Below are 8,131 nucleotides of genomic sequence, written 5' to 3' on the forward strand. Positions count from 1 at the left end.
CTACGGGTCTGTAGTCATTTAGGCAGGTTGCCTTTGTGTTCTTGGGCACAGGGACTATGATGTTCTGCTTGAATCATGTTGTTATTACAGACTCAATCAGTGACATGTTGAAAATGTCAGTGAAGTCACCTGCCAGTTGGTCAGCACATGCCCGGAGCACACGTCCTGGTAATCCGTCTGGCCCCGCAGCCTTGTGTATTTTGACCTGTTTAAAGGTCTTACTCACGTGGGCTACGGAGAGTGTGATCACACAGTTGTCCTGAACAGCTAATGCTCTCATGCATGCCTCAGTGTTGCTTGCCTCGAAGCGAGCATAGAAGTGATTTAGCTCGTCTGGTAGGCTCGTGTCACTGGGCAGCTCGCGGCTGTGCTTACCTTTGTAGTCTGTAATAGTTTGCAAGCCCTGCCACATCCGACGAGTGTCGGAGCCGGTGTAGTATGATTCAATCTTAGCCCTGTATTGAAGCTTTGCCTGTTGGATGGTTCGTCGCAGGGCATAGCAGGATTTATTGTAAGCTTCCGGGTTAGAGTCCCGCACCTTGAAAGCGGCAGCTCTACCCTTTAGCTCAGTGTGAATGTTGCCTGTAATCTATGGCTTCTGGTTGGAGTGTGTACGTACAATCACTGTGGGGACGACGTCCTCGATGCACTTATTGATAAAGCCAGTGACTGATGTGGTGTACTCCTCAATGCCATCGGAATAATCCCGAAACATGTTCCAGTCTGTGATAGCAAAACAGTCCTGTAGTTTAGCACATGCTTCATCCGACCACTTTTTTATAGACCGAGTCACTGGTGTTTCCTGGTTTAATTCTTGCTTGTAAGCAGGAATCAGGAGGATAGAGTTGTGGTCGGATTTACCAAATGGAGGGCGAGGGAGAGCTTTGTACGTGTTTCTGTGTGTAGAGTGTGATGGTGTGGAGGTGTGTTTGGGGTCATTTTTTTCCCCCAAACCAGTTGGGATGGCGTATAGCTGTAGAATGCTGTGGTAGCCATGCTGGTTAAGTGTGCCTTGAATTCTAAATAAATCAGTCTGTTACTTGAACTCTGGGAAGCATTTATTTGGGCTGCAATCTAAGATGCAGTCTACTCTAATGAACTTATCCTCTGCAGCAGATGTAACTCTGGGTCTTTCTTTCCTGTGGCGGTCCTCCTGAGAGACAGTTTCATCATAGCACTTGATGGTTTTTGCGACTGCTTTTGAAGAAACCTTTTATTTAACCTTTATTTAACGAGGCAAGTCAGTGAAGAACAAATTCTTATTTACAATGACGGCCTACTCCGGACATATCTGGACGACGCTGGGCCAATTGTGCACCGCCCTATGGGACTCCCAATCACAGCCAGATGTGATACAGCCTGGATTCTAACCAGGTACTATAGTGATGCCCCTTGCACTGAGATGCAGTGCCTTAGACCGCTGCGCCACCCGGGAGCCCAAGAGTTCCGGATTGACTGACCTTCCTGTCTTAAAGTAATGAAGGACTGCCGTTTGTCTTTGCTTATTTGAGCTGTTCTTGCCATAATATGGACTTGGTCTTTTACCAAATAGGGCTATCTTCTGTACACCACCCCTACCTTGTCACAACACAACATAACACTTTTTTGGTTACTACATGGTTCCACATGTGTTATTTCATTGGTTTGATGTCTTCACTATTCTACAATGTAGAAAATAGTCAAAATAAAGAACAACCCCTGAATTAGTAGATGTGTCCAAACTTTTGACTGGTACTGTAATTTTTTTTTTTAAGTATTGAAACATTTAAAATGCCATTCCAAACAAGAGAGAACTAAGGCCATGGAATAGAAGGTTCTAGACTTTCACCCAATAACGAATAACTCTGTAAATACGTTCAACTCTAGAATAAAGAATAGCATAACCCTCACTACATGACACAGTTCTACACATTTCTCCATTATCCTCTGCCGTTGCTTTTACACTGTATTCCCCATTGGGATTAAAGTAATGAGGTCACATTGCGAAAAACAGACAGGGTTTAAAGATATCGTCTCCCTTGCCCCCTTCACACCCATCCACCTCATTTATTTGGTTCACTGCCTTGGCACGTGGTTTCCATGACACCAGGGGTTTGTGGCACGACACCAGCATTGTTATCGACAACCGAGTGCCAATAATGCAGGCCGTGAACTGAGACTGAGGATCGATGACTGTCACTGTTGATCATGGTGGGTGATGGAAGTGCAGCACACCACGAGACCTGGTCGTATCTCATTACCATTTTTCATAATCTTCCCTCTCTAAAGCCAGGGTTCCATTGAGCCATTCATGTGGGCACCCACATAAATGTATATATAAATATATATTTTTGTACATTTTTTATCAAGTTGCGGTTTTAGTTGTTCATCCTTTTCCCTCATACACCATGGCCTCAAGCATGACTTAATTAAAAAAGCTTTTAGCAGCTTGATGTAAACAAGCCGAATATTACCTCAACGAATCCTATGTTTTTAACAACTGTTTGTAATGGTATTAAAACCCTACCATATTTAATTTACAACTAATGTTGACATATTTTTTTAGACTTTTACTTGTAAAATTGGAGATGTGAACTTTCAGGAAACAAATTAATTGTAGGCCATGGTAACCAATAAAGTTTTATGAAGATTAACTGTTATTGTCATGTTGTCTTGTCTCTGTCCTTTCCCTTCACCCTGTCTCCCTCTGCTGGTCGTGTCAGGTTACCTTTTCTCCCCTTCTTTCCCCCAGCTGTTCCCTGTCTCCTCCTAACTACCCATTCACCCCGTTCCCCACCTGTTCCCTTTTTCCCTCTGATTAGGTCCCTATATCTCCCTCTGTTTCTGCTCCTGTCCTTGTCGGATTCTTGTTTGTTTGTGTTTCATGCCTGAGCCAGACTATCGTCATGTTTGCTGTAACCTTGTCCTGTCCTGTCGGAATCTGCCGGTCTATCTGAGCCTACCTATGTTTTGTTATTAAAGAAGCTCTGTTTAAGTTAGTTCGCTTTTGGGTCCTCATTCACTCACCTTAACAGAAGAATCCGACCAAGAATGGACCCAGCGACTTCGGATCCTCTCCACTCAGCCGTCGGGATCCAGGGAGCGATGCTAGGCAGACACGAGCAGGAAGTGTCTGCTGCTCGACATGCCGTTGAGACCCTGGCCACCCAAGTCTCCAACCTCACAGAACAGGTTCACCATCTCCGCCTCGATCCACCGGCCACTTCCAGGGCTTTCGAATCTCCGGAGCCCAGAATCAATAACCCGCCGTGTTACTCTGGGGAGCCCACTGAATGCCGCTCGTTCCTCACCCAGTGTGATATTGTGTTTTCTCTCCAGCCCAACACTTACTCCAGGAGCACTGCTCGTGTCGCCTACGTCATATCTCTCCTTATTGGACGGGCTCGTGAGTGGGGCACGGCAATCTGGGAGGCAAGGGCTGAGTGTACTAACCAGTATCAGGACTTTAAGGAGGAGATGATACGGGTTTTTGATCGATCTGTTTTTGGGGAGGAGGCTTCCAGGGCCCTGTCTTCCCTATGTCAAGGTAATCGATCCATAACAGACTACTCTATTGAGTTTCGCACTCTTGCTGCCTCCAGTGGCTGGAACGAGCCGGCTTTGCTCGCTCGTTTTCTGGAGGGTCTCCGCGCAGAGGTAAAGGATGAGATTCTCTCCCGGGAGGTCCCTTCCAGCGTGGATTCCCTGATTGAACTCGCTATTCGCATTGAGCGACGGGTTGATCTGCGTCACCGAGCTCGTGGAAAGGAGCTCGCGTTCTCCGTTGCCCCCCTCTCCGCATCACTACCATCTTCCTCTGCCGGCTCGGGAGCTGAGCCTATGCAGCTGGGAGGTATCCGCATCTCGACTAAGGAGAGGGAACGGAGAATCACCAACCGCCTCTGTCTCTATTGCGGTTCTGCTGGTCATTTTGTCACTTCATGTCCAGTAAAAGCCAGAGCTCATCAGTAAGCGGAGGGCTACTGGTGAGCGCTACTACTCCTGTCTCTCCTTCAAGATCCTGCACTACCTTGTCGGTCCATCTACGCTGGACCGGTTCGTCAGCTTCCTGCAGTGCCTTAATAGACTCTGGGGCGGAGGGCTGTTTTATGGACGAGACCTGGGCTCGGGAACATGACATTCCTCTCAGACAGTTAAGGGAGTCCACGGCCTTGTTCGCCCTGGATGGTAGTCCTCTCCCCAGGATTCAGCGTGAGACGCTACCTTTAACCCTCACTGTTTCTGGTAATCATAGCGAAACCATTTCTTTTTTGATTTTTCGTTCACCTTTTACACCTGTTGTTTTGGGCCATCCCTGGCTAGTTTGTCATAATCCTTCCATTAATTGGTCTAGTAATTCTATCCTCTCCTGGAACGTCTCTTGTCATGTGAAATGTTTAATGTCTGCTATCCCTCCTGTTTCCTCTGTCTCTTCTTCACAGGAGGAGCCTGGTGATTTGACAGGGGTGCCGGAGGAATATCACGATCTGCGCACGGTGTTCAGTCGGTCCAGGGCCACCTCTCTTCCTCCACACCGGTCGTATGATTGTAGTATTGATCTCCTTCCGGGAACCACTCCCCCCCGGGGTAGACTATACTCTCTGTCGGCTCCCGAACGTAAGGCTCTCGAGGATTATTTGTCTGTAGCTCTTGACGCCGGTACCATAGTCCCCTCCTCCTCTCCCGCCGGAGCGGGGTTTTTTTTTGTCAAGAAGAAGGACGGGTCTCTGCGCCCCTGCATAGATTATCGAGGGCTGAATGACATAACAGTTAAGAATCGTTATCCGCTTCCTCTTATGTCTTCAGCCTTCGAGATCCTGCAGGGAGCCAGGTTTTTCACTAAGTTGGACCTTCGTAACGCTTACCATCTCGTGCGCATCAGGGAGGGGGACGAGTGGAAGACGGCGTTTAACACTCCGTTAGGGCACTTTGAATACCGGGTTCTTCCTTTCGGCCTCGCTAACGCTCCAGCTGTCTTTCAGGCATTAGTCAATGATGTCCTGAGAGACATGCTGAACATCTTTGTTTTCGTTTACCTTGACGATATCCTGATTTTTTCACCGTCACTCCAGATTCATGTTCAGCACGTTCGACGTGTCCTCCAGCGCCTTTTAGAGAATTGTCTTTTTGTGAAGGCTGAGAAGTGCACTTTTCATGCCTCCTCCGTCACATTTCTCGGTTCTGTTATTTCCGCTGAAGGCATTAAGATGGATCCCGCTAAAGTCCAAGCTGTCATTGATTGGCCCGTCCCTAAGTCACGCGTCGAGCTGCAGCGCTTTCTCGGCTTCGCGAACTTCTATCGTCGTTTCATCCGTAATTTCGGTCAGGTGGCCGCTCCTCTCACAGCCCTTACTTCTGTCAAGACGTGCTTTAAGTGGTCCGTTTCCGCCCAGGGAGCTTTTGATCTCCTCAAGAATCGTTTTACATCCGCTCCTATCCTTGTTACACCTGACGTCTCTAGACAGTTCGTTGTCGAGGTTGACGCGTCAGAGGTGGGCGTGGGAGCCATTCTTTCTCAGCGCTCCCTCTCTGACGACAAGGTCCACCCATGCGCGTATTTTTCTCATCGCCTGTCGCCGTCGGAACGTAACTATGATGTGGGTAACCGCGAACTGCTCGCCATCCGGTTAGCCCTAGGCGAATGGCGACAGTGGTTGGAGGGGGCGACCGTTCCTTTTGTCGTTTGGACTGACCATAGGAACCTTGAGTACATCCGTTCTGCCAAACGACTTAATGCGCGTCAGGCGCGTTGGGCGCTGTTTTTCGCTCGTTTCGAGTTCGTGATTTCTTATCGTCCGGGCTCTAAGAACACCAAGCCTGATGCTTTGTCTCGTCTCTTCAGTTCTTCAGTAGCCTCCACTGACCCCGAGGGGATTCTCCCTGAGGGGCGTGTTGTCGGGTTGACTGTCTGGGGAATTGAGAGGCAGGTAAAACAAGCGCTCACTCACACTCCGTCGCCGCGCGCTTGTCCTAGGAACCTTCTTTTCGTTCCCGTTCCTACTCGTCTGGCCGTTCTTCAGTGGGCTCACTCTGCCAAGTTAGCCGGCCACCCTGGCGTTCGGGGTACGCTTGCTTCCATTCGCCAGCGTTTTTGGTGGCCCACCCGGGAGCATGACACGCGTCGTTTCGTGGCTGCTTGTTCGGTCTGCGCGCAGACTAAGTCCGGTAACTCTCCTCCTGCCGGCCGTCTCAGGCCGCTTCCTATTCCCTCTCGACCGTGGTCTCACATCGCCTTAGATTTTGTCACCGGACTGCCTTCGTCAGCGGGGAAGACTGTTATTCTTACGGTTGTCGATAGGTTCTCTAAGGCGGCCCATTTCATTCCCCTTGCTAAGCTTCCTTCTGCTAAAGAGACGGCACAAATCATCATCGAGAATGTTTTCAGAATTCATGGCCTTCCGTCAGACGTCGTTTCGGACAGAGGTCCGCAATTCACGTCTCAATTTTGGAGGGAGTTTTGCCGTTTGATTGGGGCTTCCGTCAGTCTCTCTTCCGGCTTTCACCCCCAGTCTAACGGTCAAGCAGAACGGGCCAATCAGACTATTGGTCGCATCTTACGCAGTCTTTCTTTTCGCAACCCTGCGTCTTGGTCAGAACAGCTCCCCTGGGCAGAATACGCCCACAACTCGCTTCCTTCGTCTGCGACCGGGCTATCTCCTTTTCAGAGTAGCCTCGGGTACCAGCCTCCGCTGTTCTCATCTCAGTTCGCCGAGTCCAGCGTCCCCTCCGCTCAGGCTTTTGTCCAACGTTGCGAGCGCACCTGGAAGAGGGTCAGGTCTGCACTTTGCCGTTATAGGACGCAGACTGTGAGGGCTGCTAATAAGCGTAGAACTAAGAGTCCTAGATATTGTCGCGGTCAGAGAGTTTGGCTCTCCACTCAGAACCTTCCCCTTAAGACGGCTTCTCGCAAGTTGACCCCGCGGTTCATTGGTCCGTTCCGTATTTCTCGGGTCATTAATCCTGTCGCAGTTCGACTTCTTCTTCCGCGATACCTTCGTCGCGTCCACCCGGTCTTCCACGTCTCCTGCATTAAGCCCGTTCTTCGCGCCCCCGCTCGTCTTCCCCCCCCCCCCCCCCATCCTTGTCGAGGGCGCACCCATCTACAGGGTCCGCAGGATTTTGGACATGCGTCCTCGGGGCCGTGGTCACCAGTACCTTGTCGATTGGGAGGGGTACGGTCCTGAGGAGAGGAGTTGGGTTCCCTCTCGGGACGTGCTGGACCGTGCGCTGATCGAGGATTTCCTCCGTTGCCGCCAGGTTTCCTCCTCGAGTGCGCCAGGAGGCGCTCGGTGAGTGGGGGGGTACTGTCATGTTGTCTTGTCTCTGTCCTTTCCCTTCACCCTGTCTCCCTCTGCTGGTCGTGTCAGGTTACCTTTTCTCCCCTTCTTTCCCCCAGCTGTTCCCTGTCTCCTCCTAACTACCCATTCACCCCGTTCCCCACCTGTTCCCTTTTTCCCTCTGATTAGGTCCCTATATCTCCCTCTGTTTCTGCTCCTGTCCTTGTCGGATTCTTGTTTGTTTGTGTTTCATGCCTGAGCCAGACTATCGTCATGTTTGCTGTAACCTTGTCCTGTCCTGTCGGAATCTGCCGGTCTATCTGAGCCTACCTATGTTTTGTTATTAAAGAAGCTCTGTTTAAGTTAGTTCGCTTTTGGGTCCTCATTCACTCACCTTAACAGTTATTATGGAGTTCTTTGTGTGATTCTTCAGCTCAGGTTCAAGGCCTGGGAGCTGTGGCTACTGCGTCAAGGAGCTTTCTGCATACCAGAGCAGAACAAAATGCTCCTTCAGCCACTCAAATGGAGGGCTTTAAATCAAAAGGAGTTCAGGTTCACGCTCTCTCTCTCTCTCTCTCTCACACACACACACACACACACACACACACACACACACACACACACAGACAGATTTGCACCCAGTGTCCAGAAACACACACTCTTACTCAAACACACAAACTCTCACACACGCCTGGGTTCTCTGAATCCAGAGAGAAAAGAGTAGAAGGGTACTCAGTGGGCTCTCAAATGAACCTCCCAACTCCCAACCCTTGTCTCTGCCACTCAGACTCTGTAAAGGGAGAGATGACATGCATGCACACACACACACACACACATTTAATGCGATAACAGACTTATTTTTAAACAGACAAGCC

The sequence above is a fragment of the Oncorhynchus mykiss genome, chromosome 2 (genome assembly GCF_013265735.2).
Source record: "Oncorhynchus mykiss isolate Arlee chromosome 2, USDA_OmykA_1.1, whole genome shotgun sequence".
Classification (NCBI taxonomy): Eukaryota; Metazoa; Chordata; class Actinopteri; order Salmoniformes; family Salmonidae; genus Oncorhynchus; species Oncorhynchus mykiss.